This window comes from Ambystoma mexicanum, chromosome 3q (genome assembly GCF_040938575.1).
Source record: "Ambystoma mexicanum isolate Mex_15411 chromosome 3q, UKY_AmexF1_1, whole genome shotgun sequence".
NCBI classification, from domain to species: Eukaryota; Metazoa; Chordata; class Amphibia; order Caudata; family Ambystomatidae; genus Ambystoma; species Ambystoma mexicanum.
Window position 1 is genome coordinate 859,213,763 of NC_090926.1, and position 26,829 is coordinate 859,240,591.

Genomic DNA, 26,829 nt, shown 5'->3' on the forward strand with positions numbered 1-26,829 from the left:
CTGTCCGTCAAAACACCTGTCCCTCTTCAGAAATATCAGCGCAAAGATGATTATCGCTACAATTATCAAGATTGGAGGATTCAGGATGGACAAAAGAGGTTCTATAATGCAGTTCTGGACAGGTTGAAATGGATGGAATAGAATTACTTTAAACTAAGGGTTTGGCTATGTACAGTTCTAGACGAAATACTCACTCCTAGGCTTTGGAATGGAATGGGCCCCGTCAAGATCTGGTCAAGGGTTTGGCTGGGTTCTCTCACCACCGGACAGGTCTCAGGCACTCTGGGTTCTGCTCTCAGCACTGCACGGCGGTCTCGGACTGGATCAGACGGATTCTGGGTTACAGCACTGCTCTCTCTGGGTCTGGATCTTGGTTCTAGCACAGGGTTCTTAGCTAGAAGCAACACAGCTCAGCCAGGTTGTTGAATGGTTTGGTTAGGCCCCGTGGAAGTTAAGGGGTTAGAATTAGGTTTGCAAAAGATTCTGAAGCCTGCTGAAAAGGATTCAGCTTGTGGGTTAGGCCTCTCTGCTTCAAGGTTCTAGAGTGTGGGTTCTAGAGTTTGTTTCTGGATCTATGTGGAGTCTGGAGTCTAAGTTCTGGAGTCTGGAGTCCTGCAGGCTGCTTCGCCAAGAAATCGGATGATGAGTGGAAATAGTGTGTCTTTCTGGGTCTCAGCAGTCCCTATTTATGTGTTTCCAAAGTGGGTGGGGAGGCTGACTCTCTATGCCCAACCCTCTAAGGATCCTGATAGGTTAGAGAATTTCCTGTCCCCTGATTTTAGACAGGAGCAATGTGTCATATGTGTCAGAGTGATGCTGTGTTTTATGGCTAAACTGAAATCTCTCCCCTTTGCTTTAACATAGAAAACCTATTTTTCCCTCAAAAACATATTTCCCAGATACACAACTTGTTCATAATACATATACACATCACAGATTAATTAAGGCATGTCTTTGTTCAAGTCCCATGTTCCTACGAGCGTGAGTTCAGAAATGACCACTTATCAGACCTTCCAGGATTTTGCGGCATGAAATGGCAAATTTTGCGACATGAAACGGCACATTTTGCGGCACAAATCTTTATTTATTGCGGCATTTCTGCAGGACATTTTGTATTAACTGGAGGGTGTAAGATTGCCACATTGCAGGAAATAGGCAGAGTGCAAGGCTACAAGAGAGCCAGGGTATCATTATTATGTATCTTTTGTATTAATTAAATAGGAAGAGTCCCAGATGTCTCTGACTTGGCAGAACAGTTTTTGATTTGGCTACATTCTTGGTTTAATGTGCATGCCTATTTAATAGTATTAACTAAATTGATCATTATCAGTTGTAATGCTGAACATATTCCCCTTCTATGTTCTCCAATCCCCCAAACACCCACACACCTCTCTCACCAACACACACCACACATCTCACCAACTCCCCATCACAACTTGCATTCCTTAACCTCTCACTCTGTCATACAAATACTCACGTGCTATATCACACTGTCAATTCACAATATGCACTGCCCATCACCTGCCACACTCCCAATCATGCTCCCAACTCACACCTTACACTCTACAATTCCTCCCATAATATACAGTCCTTAATTCTTTTGTGATGCTTCTGCATCTTGCATCCTTTCTCCCATTCTATCGCACTCTTCCCTCATCCTTTTTCCCAATCTGCAGCTCACTGCCTCTTTCCGGCCCACCGCTTCCTCTCTGATTTCTGGCTCACTGACCACACGCTCCCTCTACTTTCTGTAACCTCCACTCGCTCTCAGATTTCGGGCCCATCACACCACTGCTTCCTCTGCTCTCTTGTGCACCCCTTCCTCCTCTGGCCCACTGCTCTCCCTCTGCTGTCTTGCCTATCACTTCACATCTCACCCATCACTCTCCCTCTCTCTCCTTTCCCTCTCATAGTGTAACCATTTTTTTATTTTTTTTAAATGTAGATTTTGATCCAGACCATCAAAAAATGGGGCATTTAAAAATGGAGCCGAGGATATGCTATTTTTAGACAACCCATTTTTGGAAATGAGCAGGTCACCTTATTCTCAAAGGTGACCGGCGCATTTCCACAGGCTTGATCTGTAGCGCAAATTGTGCGCTGGCCAGCTGCCTTGAATGGTGTTCTGGGTTGTTTGACCGAAGTGTAATTATTTGCGGCGAAATTGACAGTAGTCCATTTCGCCGCGAATTGATTTGCACTTCAGCCAAACAACCCAAAATGTACTTTTCACCACCAGCCTCTCCCCTACTTAACTGCTTGGTCGCTGCCTCTTCCCCTGCAACCCTGCGTTGTCAGATCCGTCCCTCTAACGCGGGTCGGTTCCGACTTCGCAGGGTCCCTTTTTCGTTATTTTCTTTTTTTTCTGTCCCCGCCTCCAATTTTCAAAAGTGGGGAACACCCCTGCAACCCCCTAAACCAAATAATACCGAACTTGGGGAGCGGGTGACACCCCCGCCACACATGTTCCGTATTTATAAAAATCGATCGAATAGTACGGGAGTAAATAGGTCAAATTGTACCATTCGATCGATTTTTGCCATCAAAATGGGTAGTACCTTGAATAGAATCGCTCTCCCGACAGTGTTCTGCAAGCTCCCAGCGCCTTTCACAGGGACAGGCCCTTTAGGGGCCTGCCACTGTAAAATGTGACCCAAAAAATGCATTTTTATCCTGTTTGATGAACAGAAATGCAAGCGACACAGCTGCGGTTCATACCTTAAAGGAATGCATGATAGGGTCAGGAAAGACCCTGTCATGCAGTAGCAACCCCACATCCCGTGCGCGTAGGGTTGCCTACAATTTCTACACATTTAAAAGTGCATCTTGCTTGGAAATGAGTGCTGCAATTTTAAATTGGCAGAAACACCACTTTATTTGATGAAGAAGGTGAAAAAGGCCATCTGAATGAGTGCATATATAAAATGGCCCATTCATGTGTCCCTTGTGGATTGGGCTGCTCTTTTTTTGGGCGCAAGTGATGAAATGCGTTGGTGCATTTCATTTCTTGCGGAAAAAAAAATGGAGAACCTGGCACCCTGAATATTTTTTTTTAAACAGTAATTTTTGCAGAATAATTTAAATTTTTTTTTTTTAAGTTGCTATTTTTGCACAAAACAGCCGTTTTTGCGGCATTTTGCGCAAAACGGCCGTTTTCGCAGCATTTTGCGGGATCGCAAAATCGCTATAAGCTGGATGGACTGACTTATTTGCGCTTTTGGTGGGTTTCCCAATATTGGTTCTGCACCAAATTTTACACAGGCATACACACTCCATCTGAGCATATCTCTGTAATTTCTTATGTTCATAGCAAAAACACTGCAGCTGCGATATTAATAAATTCCGGGGTTTGGTCTCAGAACATCACACAGCGTCCAGCTTAGTCTTAAATCATGAGGGAATTTTTCATTTTAAGAACCTCAAAGTTTCCCATTTTTGTCAGCTTGGTACAATTTGTGATAAGCATTTTTATAAAACATACATTTGCTTTCAATTCAATTCACACAATGGTTTGTCTCCGCCTCCAGGGTCCGGGCTGACTCAGAGGTCACATGGCCTATCCTCCTACCAGGAGTTGTTGTCAGTTACACCCGAATTTAGCATATTCTATTCAGTTGAAAGACTCTATTGTCCCTTTCTCCTGCCAGCAGAGAAAATCCCCTCCCTATCTGATTAACATGTCCATGCAACATCCTCCCTTTTGGTAGGAAGGCCTAAGGTGTGAAGTGTTCTCAGGGGAAGCAAGCCTTTTGGAGTTTCAACTGCATCAGGTTACTTTACATCAATTGCAACATAGTTCCTTGTAAAAAAAAATACATTTATACATTTAAAATAAGCAACATATCATTAAATCCAGTCTTTTTCAACATTAAATCAATGTGTGGCACTCTATATGGCATTTTGATGGAATTCTCTTCTTCTAGCATAGTTTGGGTTCAATTGTTCAACTTTACACAAATGGTGGGATCTTTTTGGTGGTTTTGTGAGCCATGATATTAGCCCATTTTTGACAATCAAGAAAACGGATTCCCAAACAGCTCTGTATTTCTTTTGGCAATCAGCATTGCTTTTTCCAAGTGGTTTCAGGTGGTTTATAGTCATACAGTCGAATGTCATAATGTCGAAAGTCAAAATGTTTAAAAAATAAAGTCGAAAAAAAAATGTTGAATTTCTTTTTTTGGTCGCTTTTTATTTCCCAACCCCCCTTTTTTGTATTTTTTTTTCTTTTACCCCTTTTTTTTACCCCCGGAACCCAAAAAAAACATGTAAATAAAAAAATTAAAAAGTCGACATTTTTTTTAGACATTATGTTTTAGACATTTTATTAATTCGACATTATTTTTTCGACATTATGACTGCTCACCGTTTCAGGCTGCTTGGTGGGTTTCGGCCAGTGATCTCCTGTGCTCACTACTGACATATGCACAAAGTAGATGGTGGCCTATTTTTCAGGTTTTCACTGCACACTTTCTGGTGATTTCTGGCGAGCAGCATGCTTTCCGGTGGCCATTATGATGTTTCTGCTGCCAAAAATGCATAGCGATGTTGCTGGGCTTTGATGAGTGGGTTGATACATCCCACAAGCCCCCCTGTTGCGATGGCCGTTGAACTTCCATCAATTGAACTTTGCAAGACTGGGATGTCAGTGTCACGTTTGTCTTCTTCTTCTGATGAGATGACAAGTTCTCCCCCTTCCCCCAACTCCTCACCTTCCTCTTTCTGCTTAATCCTTCTGTCCTTGTGTTGTGGAGGCTTCTCTTTTTTCTTGTGAAGATAAGGACGCCCTCGATAGGATGCCACCGTGCCACTAGATAGGGGCAGCGGGGGCACTCCTACCGAGAACGCCTCACAGGGGGAAAAAAGCCGGAAGGCACAAAAAACCCCTGAACGTGGAGGATCCCAGGAGGTGAGTAGCTGAAGATGGCGCGATCCGATGAGCAGGCACCGAATCGGGAAATCGGTGGATCCAAACGGTAGACCAGGATATGGCAAAAGGTGGTTTCAATGAGGAGATACTAAGGAAATCACAGGCAGTCCGGTAGGCAGGCAAAGGGTCTGGCAACAGTTCAAATAGGATATAGGGATATTCACAGGCAGTCCGGTAGGCAGGCAAAGGGTCTGGCAACAGTTCAAATAGGATATTGGGATATTCACAGGCAGTCCGGTAGGCAGGCAAAGGGTCTGGCAACAGTTCAAATAGGATATAGGGATAGAAAAGGGGGAAAAACAACAAGGCAAGAAGGAAAGGAAGGAAAAGAGGGAGAAGAAAAAAGGCAGGACGAGGACGAGACCACGCACTGGGCAGGGTGGAGAAATAACTGCGAGGGAAGGCTGGCAAAGGATATGAAGAAGACACGAATAAATCACCGGGAGATGGACCAGCAGCAACACAGGAAGGAACCCGGAAACGTTGCAACGCGTATGCGACCCGGAAGTGAGGACTTAAATACTTCCGGGTCAAGGACGCGTGCAACAACTAGAGCGGTAAAACGGATGACGAGTAGCGGAATGCTACGGCGGACAGAACCGCCAGCGATTCCACTTCCGCCAATCCTGCCGCGGCATGACAGTATGCCCCCTCCTATGGAGACCTCCCCCCGGTTTTCCCGGATGAGAGCGAAAGAACTTGCGGGCCAACAGTGGAGCATGTACCTGAGAGGCTGGTTCCCAAGAGTTTTCCGACCAGTGATACCCCTTCCACCGTACAAGGTATTCCAACCTTCCCCGGCGGTACCGGGAGTCACAGATTTGGGCTACCTCGAATACCTCCTGGGTCGAAGTAGCAGGTAAGGGGGTTTTCTTCTTTTTGCGAGACCAGATGTCTGCAAGAAAAGGTTTGAGTTGTGAGGCATGAAACACCGGGTGGACTCTTTGAAGACTCTTGGGTAATTTTAGCCGAAAGGCCACCGGGTTGATGACTTGTGTGACTTCGTATGGACCCAGAAATTTAGGGGAGAGTTTGGAAGGGTGTGCCCATCGTGGTAGATATCTTGTGGACAACATGACTTGAGAACCTATTCCCCAGTCAGGCCCCGCTCTGCGATGTTTGTCGGCCTGGACCTTGTATCTCATTTGGGCCTTGCTAAGATTGTGTTTAGCCTGTAGGTGGACGTCTCTCAACACGGCGAGAGTGGAGTCGACTGTGGGCAGAGAGGTAGAGACATTAGAGACAGGTAGTATAGCTCGGGGATGGTAGCCATAGTTACAGAAAAAAGGGGTGAAACCGAGAGTAGACTGGAAAGAGTTATTGTAGGAGAACTCAGCCAGGGGTAGTAGAGAAACCCAGTTGTCCTGTTGAAGGTTCACATAACACCGTAGGTACTGTTCTAGTGTGGCATTTAAACGTTCCGTCTGTCCATTTGACTGAGGGTGGAAACCTGATGTTAGAGCTCTCTCTATGCTCAACCGGTTGCAGAGATGTCTCCAGAAACGAGAAGTGTACTGGCTACCTCGATCGGAGATGATCTTCTTTGGTATTCCATGGAGACGAAAAACGTCTTTGATGAGAGTCTCTGCCATGGCTGCTGCTGTTGGTACCCTTGGTAATGGGGAGAAGTGAGCCATCTTTGTGAAGTAATCGATCACTACCATGATGCATGTGCTTCCTTCAGAAGGAGGTAAGTCCACGATGAAATCAGTAGATACCACTTCCCAGGGACTGTCGGGAACCGGATTTGGTCTCAGAAGGCCCAAAGGTTTCAGACGAGAACTCTTGCTGCGAAGACAGGTCACACAGGATTGCACGTAACTGGTCACGTCTTGGCGCATCCCTGGCCAATAAAAGTGCCTCTGTAGAAATTCCAATGTTCCCTTAATACCTCGATGACCTGCCAGCTTGGAGTCGTGACACCATTTTAACGCCATTCTCCGAAATTCCGAAGTAGGTAAGTATAATTTCCCTTTCACAAAGTATAGGCCTTCCTTGACTTCGTAGGCGGGGTCTTGTGGATGACGCTCCGACTCAAAACCCCCCTTTGAAGCTTCTTTCACTTGTCTTAAGAAAGTGGATAGAACGCCTATTCTCCTCGTCAAGGGGAACATAAGATCTGGCGTCCTGTCGGATTCATTCCCATAGTCTCCTCTGCGAGACAAGGCATCTGCGACTATATTCTGTGGTCCTGGGATGTAAGTAATGTTGAAATCGAACTGGGCAAAGAAGTGAGCCCAGCGGGCCTGTCTTGTGTTGTAGCACTCAAACTGTCGCAGAACTTGTAGATTTCTGTGATCTGTTCTGATGGAGAATGGGTGTTTACCTCCTTGTAGGAGATGACGCCACTCTAGACAGGCTGATTTCATGGCCAATAACTCGCGCTCTATGACTGAGTAGTTCCTTTGGCTGTCATTTAATGTCTTGGAAAAATAAGAGACTGGATGTTCCTCGCCTTGGTGTTCCTGCAAAAGAACTGCCCCCATAGCTGATGAAGATGCATCAGTCTCGATGATGAAAGGCCGGTCTTGGTCTGGCTGCAGAAGGATAGGGGCGGTACAGAAGGCTTCCTTGAGACTGTGGAAGCTATCCTCAGCTTCACTGGACCAAAGGAAAGGTTTGGAGCTCTTCTTAAGTAGTGTGGTGATAGGTACCATTCGGTGGGAAAAGTTGGATATAAATTTCCGGTAAAAGTTTGCCAGACCTAAAAACCTTTGTACCTCCTTGATGGATTTTGGTGAAGGCCATTCCAAAATGGCAGAAACTTTGCGGGGATCCATGGAGACACCCCAACTGGATAATATGAAACCCAAATATGGGATAGATGTTGCAGAAAATATACATTTGTCTATCTTGACCGAGAGGTGATTTTCTCTTAGTCTCTGGAAGACTTCTTTGACATGAGCCACATGTTCCTCAGGAGTTCTGGAATAAACCAGTATGTCATCGAGATAGACGATCGTGGTCTGACACAACAGGTCCGAAAAAAGCCGGTCCATAAAGCGCTGGAACACAGATGGGGCGTTAACAAGTCCAAAAGGCATCACTTGGTATTCGTACAGCCCATAAGGGGTCCTAAAAGCAGTTTTCCATTCGTCCCCTTGGTGGATCCGAAGGAGATGGTATGCATTCCGAAGGTCCAGCTTTGTGAAGATCGTGGCGCCATGAACCGCTTGAATAATTTCGGTGATAAGTGGCATTGGGTATCTGTCTTTTATGGTCACCTTGTTTAGACCCCTGTAGTCAATACAGGGTCTTAGTTCTTGTGTGTCTTTCTTCGGAATAAAAAACAGGGATGCCCCAGCTGGTGACTTTGAAGGTCTTATAAGTCCGTTGGTCAGATTGTTATCTAAATATTCCCGGAGGAATTGTTTTTCCCTGAGGGATAATGGGAACATTCTACCAAACGGTACCAGTGCATTAGGAACTAGATCCAGACAACAGTCTTCTGGTCTGTGTGGAGGAAGATCACTAGGCGTTTTTTCCGTTACTACCTCTGTATATTCTTGTAGATGGCGTGGAAGACAATGGATGAGTCTGGAGTCGTACACAATGTTAGTTTCTACAGTCTCGAACTTGGGTTCAGGTAGACATTCGGATCTGCAATAGGTGGACTGAAAACTGAGTACATTCTTCGCCCAGTCAATGTGAGGGTTGTGCTTTCGTAGCCAGCCTATCCCTAGTATGATAGGGAAATGGGCTGCTCGGATTATGTCAAACGAGATACTTTCGGTATGTTTTTGGATACATAGTTGTAATTCCTCAGTGGTATGTGTGATCATGCCGGAAATCAGGGGTTCCCCATCCACTCCTTCAACCTTCTGATCTTCCTGTTTGGCCAGACGAGGTATACCCTTTTGCTTAGCCCACAAGGTATCTACGAAGTTACCTGCAGCACCACAGTCTAATAAAGCCTGAGTTGGGACTTCGGTCCTGCCTACAGTAAGGGTTACTGACAGAACCATCAGCCTAGAATCCTCCAGTAATCCAGACGAGGCTATAGACAGAGATGTATAAGGACTAGAAAAAGCCCCTCGGGAGTGCGTCCCCATACTCACCGAGGGCGCTCGTTTCCCGAACGCCTCGGAGGAACGTTAGGACAGTTCCGTAACAGATGGTCAGAGGCTCCACAATACATGCACATGTTGCCTTCCCGTCGTCTCTTCCGTTCTTCCGGGGTGAGCGGTGCACGAGCAGTACCGATCTGCATCGGTTCTTCCTTTCCCTGGCGTGAAGGTGGTTGAGAGAATGGTATCTGAGTTTCTAAGGGAGGGAGACTGTAGAGTTTGTTCTTCTTTCTTTCTGACCGTCGTTCCGAGAGTCGGAAATCGATCCGAAGAGCGGCCGTGATGAGGTCTGAAAAGGAGGCTGGACGGTCGATCCGAGCTAGTTCGTCCTTGAGATCCTCTCTCAACCCTCGACGGAAGATGGTATACTGGGCTTGTTCCTGCCAGCCAGCTTCTTCGGCTATCTGTTTGAACGTAGTGATGTAGGAGAGGAGATCGTTATTTCCCTGACGGACATCTAAGAGGTCCTCTGAGGCTAAAAAAGCACTTTCTGTGCGTAGAAATGTTTGTTGCAGCAGGGTCTTGAAGTCATTGTAATTCTGTAGCACGGGATCTGACTGATTTACCAAAGGGGTGGCCCACGCCAGGGCATTACCCGACATATGGGTAATCATGAATCCTACCTTGGTATGATCTGATGTGAAGGTCTGTGGACGGAAGGAATAATGAAGGTTGCAGGCATCTAGGAACTCCTTGACTCGTTTTGGTGATCCATCGAATTTGCCCGAAACCAGAGGGTACGGAGGTAGGTCGGCAGGGGTTCGTTCCCGTTCATTCATTCTTAACTGTAACGCGGCGTTGGTGGTTTTTAGATTCTGGACCTCCATATTAAGGTTTTGGACTGCGGCTACCAGTTCCTGGACTTGTTGGGGGGTAGCCATCTCAGTTTCTTGTTGGCGTTGCAAACTGTCACGTTTGTCTTCTTCTTCTGATGAGATGACAAGTTCTCCCCCTTCCCCCAACTCCTCACCTTCCTCTTTCTGCTTAATCCTTCTGTCCTTGTGTTGTGGAGGCTTCTCTTTTTTCTTGTGAAGATAAGGACGCCCTCGATAGGATGCCACCGTGCCACTAGATAGGGGCAGCGGGGGCACTCCTACCGAGAACGCCTCACAGGGGGAAAAAAGCCGGAAGGCACAAAAAACCCCTGAACGTGGAGGATCCCAGGAGGTGAGTAGCTGAAGATGGCGCGATCCGATGAGCAGGCACCGAATCGGGAAATCGGTGGATCCAAACGGTAGACCAGGATATGGCAAAAGGTGGTTTCAATGAGGAGATACTAAGGAAATCACAGGCAGTCCGGTAGGCAGGCAAAGGGTCTGGCAACAGTTCAAATAGGATATAGGGATATTCACAGGCAGTCCGGTAGGCAGGCAAAGGGTCTGGCAACAGTTCAAATAGGATATTGGGATATTCACAGGCAGTCCGGTAGGCAGGCAAAGGGTCTGGCAACAGTTCAAATAGGATATAGGGATAGAAAAGGGGGAAAAACAACAAGGCAAGAAGGAAAGGAAGGAAAAGAGGGAGAAGAAAAAAGGCAGGACGAGGACGAGACCATGCACTGGGCAGGGTGGAGAAATAACTGCGAGGGAAGGCTGGCAAAGGATATGAAGAAGACACGAATAAATCACCGGGAGATGGAGCAGCAGCCACACAGGAAGGAACCCGGAAACGTTGCAACGCGTATGCGACCCGGAAGTGAGGACTTAAATACTTCCGGGTCAAGGACGCGTGCAACAACTAGAGCGGTAAAACGGATGACGAGTAGCGGAATGCTACGGCGGACAGAACCGCCAGCGATTCCACTTCCGCCAATCCTGCCGCGGCATGACAGTCAGCCTCATCTCTCCGGATTCCACAAATGGCAAAGTGCAGCTTCTTTGCCTCCATCAGGAGTGGATCGCTTGGTTGTCCTCGCCAGTCCTGATGGGAGTATGAGCGATACCCCGGGGCCCCTCGGATCTTTGCTCCCAGTCCCCGGGTCGTCCTCCTTGGTCAGTCTCCATGGTTTATCTCTCTCTCTTTCCCTCCTAGGATGACAAAGCAAAAACATATTTGTAGACATTTCCACACCACTATTAATGTAGTGGGGCGGACATATACATTTTATAATCAGGAGACATTTGCATTATTGTATTTTATAGACTATATAGGGAATATTTTAGAGTTTGAATTTTATGGATCTGGAGTGGTCCCCTCTGGGGTTCCAGAAGACTCCTCAAGTTGTGCTGTAGAGTGTGCCTAGGGTGGCAACACTTTAGCTGATTAATATGGACCCACTTGTCTTCCCCTTCTGACAAACTGCCTTTGGGGATGCGGATCTTGTAGGTGACTGGTGAGATCTTGTCTACAATTTCAAAAGGTCTCTTCCAGGTATGTGGAAATTTCCGCTGTTTGGCCTGGTTCCTTTGGAAATTGTATTGATAGACCCGGTCTCCTACATTGTATTCTTTACTGGTAGTCTTTAAGTCATAGTGGGTCTTCATGCTGTAGGCTGATCTTTCTAAATTTCGCTGAGCATAGCCAAAAGCATGTTGAAGGTGTTTTCTTAAATTTTCAACATACTCATGAGTTGTGGAGGCATTGATCAATGTCTGCTCTTGGGTCCTGTAGAACAGATGCTGGGGAAGCACCATCCTGCGTCCAGTCATCAGCTCAAACGGTGACATTTTAGTTGCCCATGAAGGGGTACATCTGATGGCCATTAGGACAAGAGGTAATAGGATATCCCATCTTGGCCCAGAATCTGCCACAAACTTTTTTAATATGCTCACAATGGTTTTGTTGTAACGTTCTACTGCACCACTAGAGGCTAGCCGGTAAGCAATATGTAGCTTCCTTTTAACCCCAAGTATCTCCCACATCTTTGTCATTACTTCGCTGGTGAAATGGCTACCTCTGTCTGACTCAATCGTTTCGGGTAGACCAAAACTTTCTGCCTTACAGTTTGGGGCTGGGAGACATTCCACCCATTTAGTAAATAAGCATGTCACGGTCAACATGTACTTATTCCCCCTAGAGGAGCGAATCATGGGCCTGATGAAATCTATTTGCAAATCTGACCATGGCAGTGTCATCCCCCTCTTTTGGAGAGGCGCACGGTGTGTGAGGGATGTTGGTTGAAATTGTGCACACACAAGACACCCCTTCAAGTATTGGTCGAGGTCCTGCCCCATGTGTGGCCAGTATGCAACCTCTCTTAAAATTGCAAGTGTTGTATGAAACCCCCTATGACCGGCTGTGGCCGCATCATGGACGTGACTTAACATCAGGCTTCAGAATGGGGTAAGAACCACCCACTGATCATGGCCAGCTTGGGATTTCCTTACCAACAAACCGTCTTGGATTCAGAACATTTTTAGGATATTTCATCAACACTCTGAGGTCCTCTTTCCCAATGTAATCGGTATCCGTCAGGGGAAAGTTCTCAGGGTTCTCAAAGTGTTGATAAAACTTACCAATTATTGGACCCCCTTTCTGAGCAGTAATCAAATCAGCATCTGGGGTCTCCTTACTCCATTGTGCAGTTGAAAAATTATTGTGAGCATTTGTCTCAGACCTAGTGATAGCAGTGAATTGGATTTCCCCCAACAGGGACTCAATCTCTATTAGATCCCCGGTTTTGGCCAGATGATCAGCTTTGTCTGGTCCCTCTACTTTGGAATGACCCTTGATCTTTTTCCAGTAGATGGTCAACCCATTCAAGGTGACCAGATCATCAATATTTTGGATTAACTTCCCATGTTTCAAGGGTTTGTTATTAGCACATAACATGCCTCTGGTTTTCCAATTAACCAGGTGCTCCACAAACCCGTTCCGTACATAATCCGAATCTCTGATTATGACCAGTTTGTGGAGTTGATGTTGGACAGCAGTGAGGATGGCCTGATGCACAGCCATCAACTCTGCCACTTGACTACTTCAGGGACCAATCCAATCTTGTATCCAGCGGAGGGTTCTGGGGACTATTGATTTTTAGACTTTCGTTCTCGAGACAGTTTTCTCTGGCACAATCATGCAAGTCATCCAGACCTTGTGCGAGGGCACTCTTCTTGTTCTGGCCATATCTGACCTCCACAGGAAAGCCTTGCATTGACAGAATCCAGGAAGTAATTCGGGAACTCACATTTCCGGCCTGGATTCTGTCACTTTGGAGATATTGCAGAGGCTGGTGTGGAGTCTCCACTATGAGCCATAAGTTATTTTTCCCCGTTGTTGTCAACATGGTAAGAGCATCCATCCACATAGACAATGGGCATCCCCTCACACTTGTCTTCTTCAAAGACTTTGTGTGGGGAATTGAGGTATGCCTCCATGTTGTCCTTGATTTTTAGACTTTTGTCCTCGAGATTCTGTCACTTTGGAGATATTGCAGAGGCTGGTGTGGAGTCTCCACTATGATGTGTTCCCCCTGGATAAACGGGCGGTAATTCTTCAATGCCCACACCGTTGCCAGGAGTGCCTTCTCACACTCGTCGAATTTCTCCTCCACAGAGGATAAAGTTTTACTCGCATAGGAGATCACTTTATTGACCTTGTCATGCTTTTGGTATAATACTGCAGTCAAACATGTATTAGAGAACCCTGTCTCCAAGAAGAACTCCTTGTTTCTGACAGGGTAAGCTAGGCAAGGCGCTTGTGAGAGGCTTCTTTTGAGTTGTCTTACTGCCTCGGCTTGTTCTAGATCCCATTCCCACTTAACCCCCCCTTCAAAAGATGAATCAGGGGTCTAGTGATCTCTGCGTAGCCCTCAATGAACTTTCTGCTGTAATTAGTCAGTCCAAGGAGGCTCCTTAGTTCCCGCAGAGTTGTGGGGTCTTTCAGTTTCTGGAGTGCTTCCACTTTCTTTTCCTGGGGACAGAGACCCTGAGGAGTAATCTCATGCCCCAAGAAATTAACACGGGTTCTACACCACTGTGCTTTCTGAAAGGAAAGTTTTGCTCTGGCGGCCCCCAACTGTGTCAGAACATAATGGATCTCCACTATGTGTTCCTCCACAGTTGAGCTTTTGATGAGGACATCATCTACATAAGCCAGGTTACCCCTCTCACCTAGGTCGGGCATGGCCTTATCTAGAAAAATGTTGAACTCATTGCCGGAGTTGAGCTATCCGAAGGGAGTCTGGGTCCATGTGTACTGCTGGCCCTCAAAGGTAAAAGCCAGCTTCTATTGGTCCTCCCTACTGACAGGCACAGTCCAGTATCCATTGGTCAGGTCTATTGCAGTGAATACCTGTGACCCCCTGGATCTGGGCCAGCCCTTTGCCAATGTAGGGAAGAGGCCATCGGGAAGTATGGACCCGTTTGTTGAGCTCCCTAAGGTCGGTGCAGAGTCTCCACTGGCCGTTTGGCTTCGATATCCCCAGCACCGGATTATTGAAGGTGCTGTGGACTGGATGGATTATCCCACAGGACTCAAGGTTCTTAATGATTTCTGTAAGGGACTCCATTGATGCGAGAGGCAAGCGATATTGCTTCACAAACACTGGAGTCATACCAGGGTCCGTGGGAATTGTTGTTGTGTGGATGTCGGTGCGACCACAGTCATATGAGTCCACCGCAAAGAGATCTTGTTTCAACTTTTGCTTCTGCTCCAGAGTCACACAGGCATCAGCTAGGTTGACTCTCCCTTCAACCATCTGCCTGAAGCCTGGAAAGACTTCTGGTTTTGCTATCTCAGCGGCCTCCTCCAGCTGGGTGGAGAAGTCCCTGGTCAAAGTGCTGATTTGGACTGGTGGCTTCAGGTGGGAAAGGCAGCCCTCATGGACCTGAAAAATCACCTCATCCCTCTTGAAGTCACAAGTCACATCTTCCTTGCCATAAGGGCAGGAGGTGTACACCAGAAAGTTCCCCCCATGCCGGGTAAAGATCCTATCTGGTGTGGTGCTGTCATCACTGTCACTGTCAAAACAGTCCTTGGGGATTGGTCCTAACAGTTCCTTTCCTAGATCAATGGAAAAATGTAGGTCATCAACCACCATTCCAATAATGGTGCCTGCAGCTAGAGTGATACTCTTTAAGATGCTGTTATCCACCTCTATTGGAATGGTGTCATGTTCTATATTGACCAGTGGTGTTGGGTTTACCTCCACCCTTGCTGTTGGAGAGAAGCATTTAGATGAACATAAGCATCAGGGGTTTTCAATTTCTGTCCTCTTTTAATTTTCACTTCCAGGGAGAATTGTCGGGTCCTTTCTGGGATGGTGACTTCCTCTCCAATCTGAATTTCAACTGCATAAGGTAGCAATTGAGCTGACCTAAATGCTTTCTCTGGATCATCAAAGCCCATGGGATTATCCACTAATTGGGACCAAGCTTTGAAGTTTATTAGGTCCAAATTAATGGCAAAGTGATTGAGAATATCACTGCCTAAGTAAAAGGCGGCAGTGACGTCTCGCACGACCCAACAATTATGGACTATGCTCTTGTTGCCAATGGTGATTGTGAGCATACACCTGCTTGGCAGGAGATATTTGGAATTGGGTGTTTCCAGATCCACTTCCCATTTGTCTATCAGTTTGAATGTGGGAATGGCTGGATCTTTTGGGAGTTGGTGGGACATGGCTTCACTGATGAAGCTCTTACTGTTGTTCACACACACTCGGGCGAGAACAGAGTTATTCTCTTCATTTAACTGAACAGGGATGAACAACTGCTCTCCAATTTGCTGAACATCAGCCAGGCTCTGAGCTGATTTCACATCTTTCTGGACTATTGGAGAGGGAATGTCTGATTGTGGATTGGTAAAGAATTTCAGAGTATTTCCTTCCAGTGTGGAATACCACCTTAAACTGGAAGGAAGGTTGATTTTCAGAAATAGAAAGGACCCCCCATCACCAGTCTGTTGTCCTACTGCGATTACTGTCACGTCTGTAATTTGGTTGTTCTGGAAGTGAAATTCTACTTGGTCAGATTTTTGTTCAACCATGTGGCATGTGCCGTTTAAACTAACATGGTTGACACTCTGTTTTAACTTTATTGGTCGGCTAGTCTGGGTCCAGAGGACCTTGTTTACACAATCTATTAGGGGTGACAACCTTCGCAGGAGGTCATTCCCTAGTGAACACGGGGTGCCCTCTGGAGTCACTACTATGACCGGGTGTTTCACCTTGTGTTGCCCAATTTTAATGTCCAAATCTGCAGTCCCCTCGATGGGAATTTCCTTCCCATCAAAGGTCTGAAGTTGTCCAGGAAGAGAGGTAAGAGGAATTTTGTAATTCTCCCCCCTTCCTGAATTCAGTTCATCAAAGGCCTTTTTGGACAGAAGGGTAGCTTGGGATCCAGTGTCCACCAGTGCCAAAATTGTACCCTGCCCCTGTATTTGAACCGGGGCATAGTATCTTCCCTCCTTCTCCACAAGGGGGCACAGATAATGCCCATTTTTGGACAACTGGTGGGCTAGTTTTCTGGTTTTGGACATTGCAAGAGAAGAGATTTGGGCAGAATTCTGTGGGGAGGCTTGGGAATCTGAAAGAAAAAGTTGGCAACTGCAGATAAGTTTTGAGTTCCCCTGGTTCTGGGCCGCCCCCCCCTTTTTGGAGGCAGTCTCCAGGATGGGTTTGAACCAGGGGATTTTGATGTTGTTGGTTCTGGGATGGGATGATGGGCGGTGCTAGCTCAGTCCCCACATCTACCCAGTCTGATGTGAATCCCTTGGGACCCATTTTTCTTTGGGAGGCGTTCCCCCATCTCTGAAGGAGAAGATCCTTTTCCCAGGATCCTCTGAGGACCCCTCTCCTTCAAGTTGGAAGATCTGTACCTCCTCCTCAAAATGGGCCTGTTTGGGTCCTTTGTTTCTCCCACCCCCTCTCTGCTCCTTGGGTGGCAGGCTTTCAGGGGCCTCCAAGGCTTTACACCCCCCTTCCCCTTGTGCCTCCTCCCTGGGAACTGGTGAGTTATCGGGGCGCTGCCCCGTCATTGTTCTGGAGCACAAGGTCCAGAGTTGGGGGCATTCTGCGCCGGCATGCTCATCTGAGAGTTCTGTTGAGCCCTCAGCATGCAACCCAGATCCTGTGCCATATTTTGGACCTGGCGCTCTAACTGTGAAACCTGCTCAGGCTGATACGGGGTTCTGTTTTCTCCCCTGGGCTGATCCCGGGAAGGGTAGCTATCCCTTCTCTGGTAGTACCCCGGGTTGGGAAGATTTGGGTATCCCTCCACCCTTGGCCTCCCCTCTCCGGATTAGGTTGTCTGGGCTCAGGAAAGTGGGGAAAGAAGGATGGATGATTTTGGGGTTGGAAGTTCTGTGGGTACCTGGGGAAGAAGTTCTGCCCAGGATTTGGGGAATTTCTGCCCTCCTGGGGGAAGTTAGGAGGGAAGTTCCCTGGGTTAGGTGCTTGGTTGGATCCCCCCGTTGGGCTGGAGGAGTCACCACATAACCCAGGATAGGTCGGTTTCCCTTGTAGCGGGGACTTACATAGTCAGGGGAGTGAGGGACCCCATTTGTGGGACTACCTCCTTGACTCCCTGTCTGTGACTGGTCTGAGGGCCTTCTGGGCTTGGAATTATTCTGAGCAGGCAGGTTTTTAGGCCCCCCCATCTCCAAATCTAAAATGGGGGCAACCTTTACCTCTGCAACCTTAGCAGAGGCAGGGGTGCTGGTCGGTTTAGGGCTTTTCTGAGCATTATTTTTATTTTCTATGGGCTTCTGCACCTCAAAGATTCGGGTGGCCTGTTCAATGACCCAGTTTAGTGACCTTTTCTCATGAAAATCTCTCACTAGCTGGGTCATGATGTATTTGGGTAAGGCATGGAAAAACGTATTTACAAATTCTTTACTGTCCGTGCGCACCCTTTTGGTAGTCTGCGCAAAGACACGCTTCAACTCGTCCACAAATTCTTGTGGGGCCTGATCCTCCCCACATTGAAAATTGTAGGCTGCCTTGCGAGCCTCTTGGGGATTTCTATGAACAGAAAAGTGCTTTAAGATGGCCGCCCTATATGTGGACCATCGTGAATGGTTTTGGTCCTCCAGCCCCGCAAAGAAACTGGAGTATTCTGGGAAGAATGTCCATTTTGCGTACTGAATGCAGCTACTGCTGTCTTTCAAATGGAAAGTCTCCATCATTTGCTCAAAGAGCTATAAGTGTTCCCACACAGAATACTTGGTGTTCTTGTGATAAGGCGTGATGACACTCCTTATTGCCTTAATCTGTTTTAAGGGCTCCTTAAGCAAGGCCCTTTTTGCCTTATTGGGTAACCCTGGTCCATTCATCCTCTGACTCAGAGGCACTGCTCCCAGAGGTGCCCGTCTGATCTTCCAGGTTTTCCCGGATTCTGCAAGCCTGGGAATGGCTGGCAGAATGTGGGGACCTAGTCTCTTGTGTCCTGGGACGCTCAGAGGAGTCTTCAGATTCCTCCTTGCTACCAGGATTTGATGGGTACCCCCCCACTGACCTAACTGGGCAGAGGTTTTTAGGATGCCCTTAGTGGGCCTCCTCTCCTGGGGTTCCCCACTAAACTTCACAGTACTTGGGTGCCCATACCCAGATGCCTGCCCATCCATGCCTGGGAGGTACTGGTCCATGAGTCCCATATTTCTGACTGGATAGTAATCTGCCATCCCCGTGGCCCTGGGCTCATGTGCGCCAGGGGACATGGGGGTGGCAGAGTCTAGGGACTGGGAGAGATGAAGGCCTCTGGTACGAGGGCCCCAGAGGTTATGCCAGGTGTTTCCCTTTCCCAGCGAACCTCATCTCTATCAGTCCCTGCTCCCTGTTGCCATGCAAGAGCCTGAGCTTTCGGTTCCTCAATCAAGGCCTTACTAGACTCTATCAGTCTCTCTTGCATGGCTACCTGTTGCTGGAGCCTATCATTGTGCTGGCAGAGAGCCTCATTCTCTCTCTGTGCTTCCTGGTTTGTCCTGGAGTACTGGGCCAGTCTTTGCTGCAGGAGGGTTACCTCCTGAGTCCCATCCCTACTGGCCTGCTCCTTTCTTGCCAGAGCATCTTCCACCCTGCTGGTGTGCTCCAACAAGTTTTGATGCTCTTTTTGGTGATCACCCAGTCCCTGGAGGGCCAGGTGATTTTCTTCCAGCTTCCCTTTTAAGTTACAGACTTCCTGGCCTAAGGTATCCCTTTCCTGAGCAAGAGCCTGCCTCTTCGCCACCAGGTCATCCCTCTGCCTTTGAAGGGCACCAGCTTTCTGACACTCTTCCTCAAATTCTGCCTGGGTGTCCAGGTCTTTCAGAAATAATTTGTTGCACTCGGCCTTCTCTCTATCCAGGTGGTTTTGCAGGGTGACTACCTGCTCTGTGCATGCCCTATTGAATTCCAGTTGTTGCTCCAGCTTTGTCTGGCTTTGCAGTAGGGAGTCCAAACTTCTTGGTACTCCTTTTGCAAGGCCAGAATTCTGGTATCCTGGTCTGCCTTTTCCTGTTGCAGGATACCCATATCCTCTTTGATTTTAACCAAATACTGCTTACTTTTGTTTTCTGACTTCTGGCCACATGTAGGGGACCCTGATCTCGCCAGATATCTAACCCAGTTGCAGTGACCTGTTGTGTTACCGCCTGCAACCATGCATTCTGGTCCTGCTCAGTCCACTCACCTCTCACAAATAGCTTATATAAGAGGTGCTCTTTAGCTATCTTGATGTCTACCAATGTCGCCATTCTGGAAATTGATTTCCTTCCTGACTTACAGAGTTTATTATTTTATTTTGTAAAACAGACCGTTTCCTGAGAGTGTTCCTTTTTGAGGGGTGCTTTTACAGCGTAACACAGCGTGGTAGCCCAACAGGATTTATGTATCCTATTAGTTAGCACACTGTATTAAGCTGCACAAGTGGTAGATCTAATCCAGAGGTCCTGGCTACCGAGCACCCAATCTGTAAGTGTCTTCAATCCAGCACTCCAACTAAGTCAATGCCTAGTCTGGGATGCCCAATGGAAGCCCTTATTTATATATTTTTTTTCAAAGTTCTTTAATCTGGATGATGAACCCTTATATAACGCCCCTCTCTTTGAATCTCCTCGACCTCACTGAGCCAAGAAGTAGGTTTGTTTTGCAAATTAAAAGGTTTATTTGAAGAATTGAACAATATATATATCACACTTTTATGAATAAAATAATCTCTAAATAGTACACTTATGAATATGACAATGATCAGCAATGGGTAATATTAAAATCTCAACAATCTCTTTAATCGGTAAGGAGTAGGAATAGGAAGGATAAGGTAGCAGAGAATATTTTATAAGATTCAAGGAAATGCAAGATGGGAAAGAATGCAACACAGAAATAAACTTGATATGATTTCAATCAAAAGATAATATGATCACTTTTTCCCCTGTGACTACTCACTCCCCCCACTATGCAATGTGAAGAGATGGAAATGAGGGCACACAGGTTTCAAGAATACAATCAATAATGCAGTTCAATCCCAGCTGCCCCAGCAAGCTTAGAGAGAACAGGTATGATTTTAAAACACAGGTAAAAATGCTTTTGAGTGTGATTGCAATGGATGGGAAAATATGCTAAAATGATTTTAATTCACTAAAGGATATTCAGCACTAGTGAGAATTACTTTGGATTGGTACAGATCAACACTACTAATGATTCATGAATGATTATCAGATTGAAAACGAAATTTAGCAGTGGAAAGCAAGAAACAGCTATTTTGACAGAAAATGAAATTGAGCCAAATTGCAATTCGCTGCAATGTTTCTGCATGCGTGATTTGCGATTACAGAAAAACTATAAGGAATTGGAATGTCATTTTGGGTTTGTTAGAAAGCTTAGGATCTTAGCTTCAAAATGACAGTTTCTAGGACTTGCGGTTCAAAGGTTACAGAGGTTTTTGTGAAGGTAGATTTTTTAGAAATAAAGTCAAGATTTCAAATATGACAGATCGCGCTTTAAAGAGTAGGAATCAATATGGACTTATACTAAGGAGCTATGAAGAAGCGAGACATTCAACGGGCAGCCACCAGAACCATGGCGCCACCGCTCTGATCTCTGTCCATCAAAACACCTGTCCCTCTTCAGAAATATCAGTGCAAAGATGATTATTGCTACAATTATCAAGAATTATGTGGAGGATTCAGGATGGACAAAAGAGGTTCTATAATGCAGTTCTGGACAGGTTGAAATGGATGGAATAGAATTACTTTAAACTAAGGGTTTGGCTATGTACAGTTCTAGACTAAAAACTCACTCCTAGGCTTTGGAATGGAATGGGCCCCGTCAAGATCTGGTCAAGGGTTTGGCTGGGTTTTCTCACCATCGGACAGGTCTCAGGCACTCTGGGTTCTGCTCTCAGCACTGCACGGTGGTCTGGTCTGCTCGGTCTCTCTGACTGGATCGGACGGGTTCTGGGTTACAGCACTGCTCTCTCTGGGTCTGGATCTTGGTTCTAGCACAGGGTTCTTAGCTAGAAGCAACACAGCTCAGCCAGGCTGTTGAATGGTTTGGTTAGGCCCCGTGGAAGTTTAGGGGTTAGAATCAGGTTTGCAAAGGATTCTGAAGCCTGCTGAAAAGGTTTCAGCTTGTGGGTTAGGACTCTTTGCTTCAGGGTTCTAGAGTTTGGGTTTTAGAGTTTGGTTCTGGATCTATCTGGAGTCTGGTGTCTAAGTTCTGGAGTCTGGAGTCCTGCAGGGTGCTTCGCTAAGAAACGGATGATGAGTGGAAATAGTGTGTCTTTCTGGGTATCAGCAGTCCTTATTTATGTGTTTCCAAAGTGGGTGGGGAGGCTGACTCTCTATGCCCAACCCTCTAAGGATCCTGATAGGTCAGAGAATGTCCTGTCCCCTGATTTGAGACGGGAGCAGTGTGTCATATGTGTCAGAGTGATGCTGTGTTTTATGGCTTAACTGAAATCCCTCCCCTTTGCTTTTACAAAGAAAATCTGATTTCCCCCCAAAAACATATTGCCCATATACACAAATTGTTCATAATACATATACACATCACAGATTAATTAAGGCATGTCTCTGTTCAAGTCCCATGTTCCTACGAGCTTGGGTTCAGAAATTAACACTTATTCGCGCTTTTGGTGGGTTTCCCAATATTTGTTCTGCACCAAATTTTACACAGGCATACACACTCCATCTGAGCATATCTCTGCAATTTCTTATGTTCATAGTAAAAACACTGCAGCTGCAATATTAATACTTTCCGGGGTTTGGTCTCAGAACATCACACGGCGTCCAACTTAGTCTTAAATCGTGAGGGAATTTTTCATTTTAAGAACCTCAAAGATTCCCATTTTTGTCAGCTTGGTGAAATTTGTGATAAGCATTTTTATAAAACATACATTTGCCTTCAATTCAATTCAGAATGATGTTGACCACCCAACAAGGAGGTGGGATCTTTTTGGTGGTTTTGTGAGCCATGATTTTAGCACATTTTTGACAATCAAGAAAACGGATTCCCAAACAGCTCTTCATTTCTTTTGGCAATCAGCATTGCTTTTTCCAAGTGGTTTCAGGCTGCTTGGTGGGTTTTGGCCAGTGATCTCCTGTGCTCACTACTGAGATAGGCACAAAGTAGATGGTGGCCTATTTTTCAGGTTTTCACTGCACACTTTCTGGTGATTCCTGGCGAGCAGCATGCTTTCCGGCGGAAATTATGCTGTTTCTGCTGCCAGCAAAGCACTGTGATGTTGCAGGGCTTGGATGAGTGGGTTGATACATCCCACAGAATGGTAAAAAGAAAGAGGCAATGAATGGTTGTGGGGTGGTTCAGTGAAAGGCCCTGGGCAGACTAAACACCTTAGTAATAATGATAGTAATAATGATATTACCACTAACATTTCTTTTTCAATAGATTCATCACCCTTTCCTTTTGGTTTTCAACGTAAATTGTAATTTCCCTACTTTTGATTAGGGCGAGGTGGCATATCAAGTGTTAAATTCCCTTGCATGCCCACAGTACATTTTCACAACTGTAGAAGTCAAAATAAAAGTATGTCTTACAGGGGAGTGATACCGGGAAGAAATACAGCCAAAACAACCAAACAGCCCAACAGCCAATTCACTTGCCTAGTCACTTGCACCCCAGCTGGCGTTCACAAGATGCATGGCTTGCTATTGATATGCTAATCACAGGTTTGGTAGGTGGAGCCTGATTTCTAACGGAAAAGATGCAGAGTGTTTGCTCCATCACTGCTTGTGATTCCGGTAGCATGTACAGCCCAACAGCCAAGTCACTTGGATGTCTGCCAACTGGCTTAAACTGAGGTGTTGGTGGTGGGTCCTCCATCTGCGGCGGCCATCTGGCCCTCGAGCTTTGGTCCTTGCCCAATTTCTGTTTCATCTGTAAAGACACTTTGCATAAAAATAGCCTTGTCTCTATCAGCTGACCTCCAGATTGGTGCCATTTGTCAGAAAAGAACTTTCATTTAAACATCTTGTATACATTTCTGCCCTACTTTCCCTCCCATTTCCACACTCCAATGGTATCCTTTCTCATTTTATCGACAATGGACTATTGCAACGCATTACTTTTGGCATAGCCTGCCTATATTTTGCAGCGTCCCTGAAAGTGCTGCAGAACTCTGAAGCGAGGGTGGCCACCTGCACGGCTAGATGTGCTCACATCTCCCTAGTGCTTTGTCATCTTCACTGGCTTCCGGTGGCTAAACGTGTCCAATTCAAATCACTCTGTCTGGTCCACTGCACTTTCTATGATTGTGGAGCAGAATATTTAAAGGCAAAATTCCATCCCTAAGTCCCGGTTTGGTCACTTCGCTCCTCTGATGCCTGCCTGATTTGTGTACTGCACTTAAGTGCCACTCATATTGAGGGCCGCTCTTTTTCAGTTGCTGCAGCTCAGCTCTGTTATGCATCCCTTTTTCATTAAGAACGGTTGAAGAGCACCTCAGGTTTTAGTGGTCACTGAAAACGTATTGGTGACGACCGTGCGCTCTATAAATAAAACCTAACATAACATAACACTTGCAAAGTCACTTGCACCCAAGCGCGCGTGCATAAGGCGCATGGCCGCTGTAGATATAATAATCACAGATGTGGTAGGCGGAGCCTGATTTCCAATGGCAAGGATGCAGAGTGTTTTCTCCAACACCGCTCCTGATTCCAGCAGCGTGTACAGCCCAACAGCCAATTCACTTGCCAAGTCACTTGCACCCAAGCAGACCCTTTTTAAGTCAATTGTTAGCACATGTCCCTTAAATGCCACCCCCAGGTTGGTTCTCAGAGATCCTCTGTATCTTCCCTCTGATGCACCCCCCCCCATCCTATGTGTGGCTGTAAAGCTTTTGTCTCTCCGTATGATGATGTTTCCTGGTTTTCTTATATGGGTAGGATGTGAAGATTTCAGCTCTGCTTCGGTTTTGTTGGGCTTCTTTAGTGGGGGATCTGTGTATTCCCTAGTACTTTACACTTTGCAGTGTTCGTAGGAAGGCGATCTTGAGCTTCCCTTTTGCCTCTCCCTGTCTGGGTGGTCTGACTTTAAAGGTCTCCTTTTCTTCTGACTCTACTAACAGGCTGTTTACACCATCATAGTCCCTCCTCTAGGTTCCCTTGCAATTCAGTGGGACTAGACGACTGACTTCTTCCACTGGGTGTTACTGGCTCTATAAAGGCTCCAATTGGGTATTGAACCCTGTAAAACCCTTCCCCAATGCGGTCTCAACCATGGCAGCTCTGGGTTCCTTGGTCGGTGTCTCAATTCACTTCAATGGGACCTGCTGTATTAACATACCTTGGTCATCACAAGGTTGGGATACCTGTTGTCTGGTCTGCCCTCTCAACAGGAATCCGTTTTTCTCTAAAAGGAACGTCATCACAGAACACAGATACCAAGCATCATAGTGATATCAATTAGTGCACTTATATAGGGCTCATTAACAGTAACTACAAATGTTATGTGCACCTGCTTCAGACCTCATGCCTGTACGGCTAATTTTACAATATGTAATATTCAAAGTCGAGGTATCCAGTCTTTTTACTGAATAACATTAACTAAAACATTTTTGACTGCACTTTTTTGTACTGTATTTTACTGCAAAAAAGTAGATGGTAGGTTTGAGTGAGGCGACATTCGATGAGAAGGGCATGAGGCTATGGAAAGGAGTGATGCAGGGGTCTTCTGCTGCATTTTTCGGGAACAATAAAATAAAAACTGTGCAGTAAAGAAAAGCTGGTGAGGCTTTTTTGGGTAAAAACACAGAACGAAAAAGGGGGGATTCCGCAAAGGGTATAATACTATAACCAATATATCTCTACTCCAGTACCTCATTGCTCAAACAAACGACACATTTAGGTCAAATATTTATTGCTGTTATATTGATTTTAGTAAGGCTTTTGACTTGTTCTCACCTGTAATCCTTTGGAAAAAGCTGACTGCAATGGGCATTGATAAGACACTATTTTACTGTATACAACAATCATACACCCACACTTCTATTATGGTCCGCTTGAATCCCTTGGGGGCCATATTGTCACACAAATAAGGGCCTTTAACAGGGATTTGGATTGGCCCCCCTACTTTATAATTTGTGTACTGCAGATATAAATCAAGAACCTAAGAGAATACGTAACTTTCCACCTAAAATCAATGGCATCCCCCTCCCCTTGCTCTCCTCTGCTGATGACATTATCTTATTTAGCCAAACTGAGATGGGGCTGCAGCAGTCCCTGAAAGCAATGGCGAATCATGCCGACAAAAATGAGATGGTGATCAACATAAGCAAAACCAAAACAATGTGCTTGGGAAAAAAGCTCATCAGGAAGAGCACAGGGGTATGGAAATGAAAATATCAGTCATTGGAACTTGTTAAGGAGTACGTCTATTTGGGATTCCCGATTACTATAAACCCCAATATGCCATACCATAATGAATACATACTAAATAAAACCTGGAATAAATGGCTGACTGCTAGACAGTAAATTATCTACAATGGGGGGTTTAATATAAAAGGACTGTTAGAAATATATCACACAGCTATTACTCCTGGTATCATATATGCAATGGTTTTCTTGCCCGTAGGTCAGGTGGACTGGATAATTCGCATTGAGACGAAAATATTACGTAGTGGTACCGGTGGAGGCAATCAGACTTGAGTTTGGCTAGAGTTCTTTTTGCAAAAATAATGCAATGTAATTCGAACTCCAACTCCTTGTTAAAACTACTAGGTTCTAAATTGAAAGACAAGGAAACAAAACGATTTGTACGTGACCTGAAAGATAGTGCTGCCTCATTACTTGAGGGTCTAAGGTCTAGGGTTTGATGATGATACACTGGAGGTGGATCCCAATTATGAAATTAAAATAAAAAGAAGGTCAGATCATGGGATATGTCTTGTAATATTGATGCAATACACATCAAGATAAGATACTTTGAATACTCAGATTGGAGTTTTGTTGTCTCTAAACCATGCAGGTATCTTGTGAAATTATGTTCAGTCGGATTTTAATAATGATCATTTTGAATTGTTCTTGATAAAATGTATTACCTACGTTTTATTTATATATGATGATGTAGTATGAATGGTTTATTTTAACTGTGCTAAAAGTTTATAATTAACTATTGTACAATAAAACATTTATAGAAAATAGAACGAAAAAGAGCACAACATTCTGGACAATAATACAATCCATAATCAGAGCTACCACTGCAATGACTAATGCAGGTGGCTATTGCTCTCCTCGCAAGCACCACTGTCACTTTGTTACTGGTGATCAAAGGAGGACAGGAATAGTCAAAGGGATCAACTGCGTACAGACCTCATATCAATGCAAACAGATAAGGAGTTGACATGAGCACAAGGACTAGTTGTATACCAAATGCGAAGCATGCCTCCCTGCCGGGTGGGGTGCACTGGCACTCTATTCTGCCTGAATGAGCAGGCCTCTGGCATTGCCATGTGAACCTGACCTTAG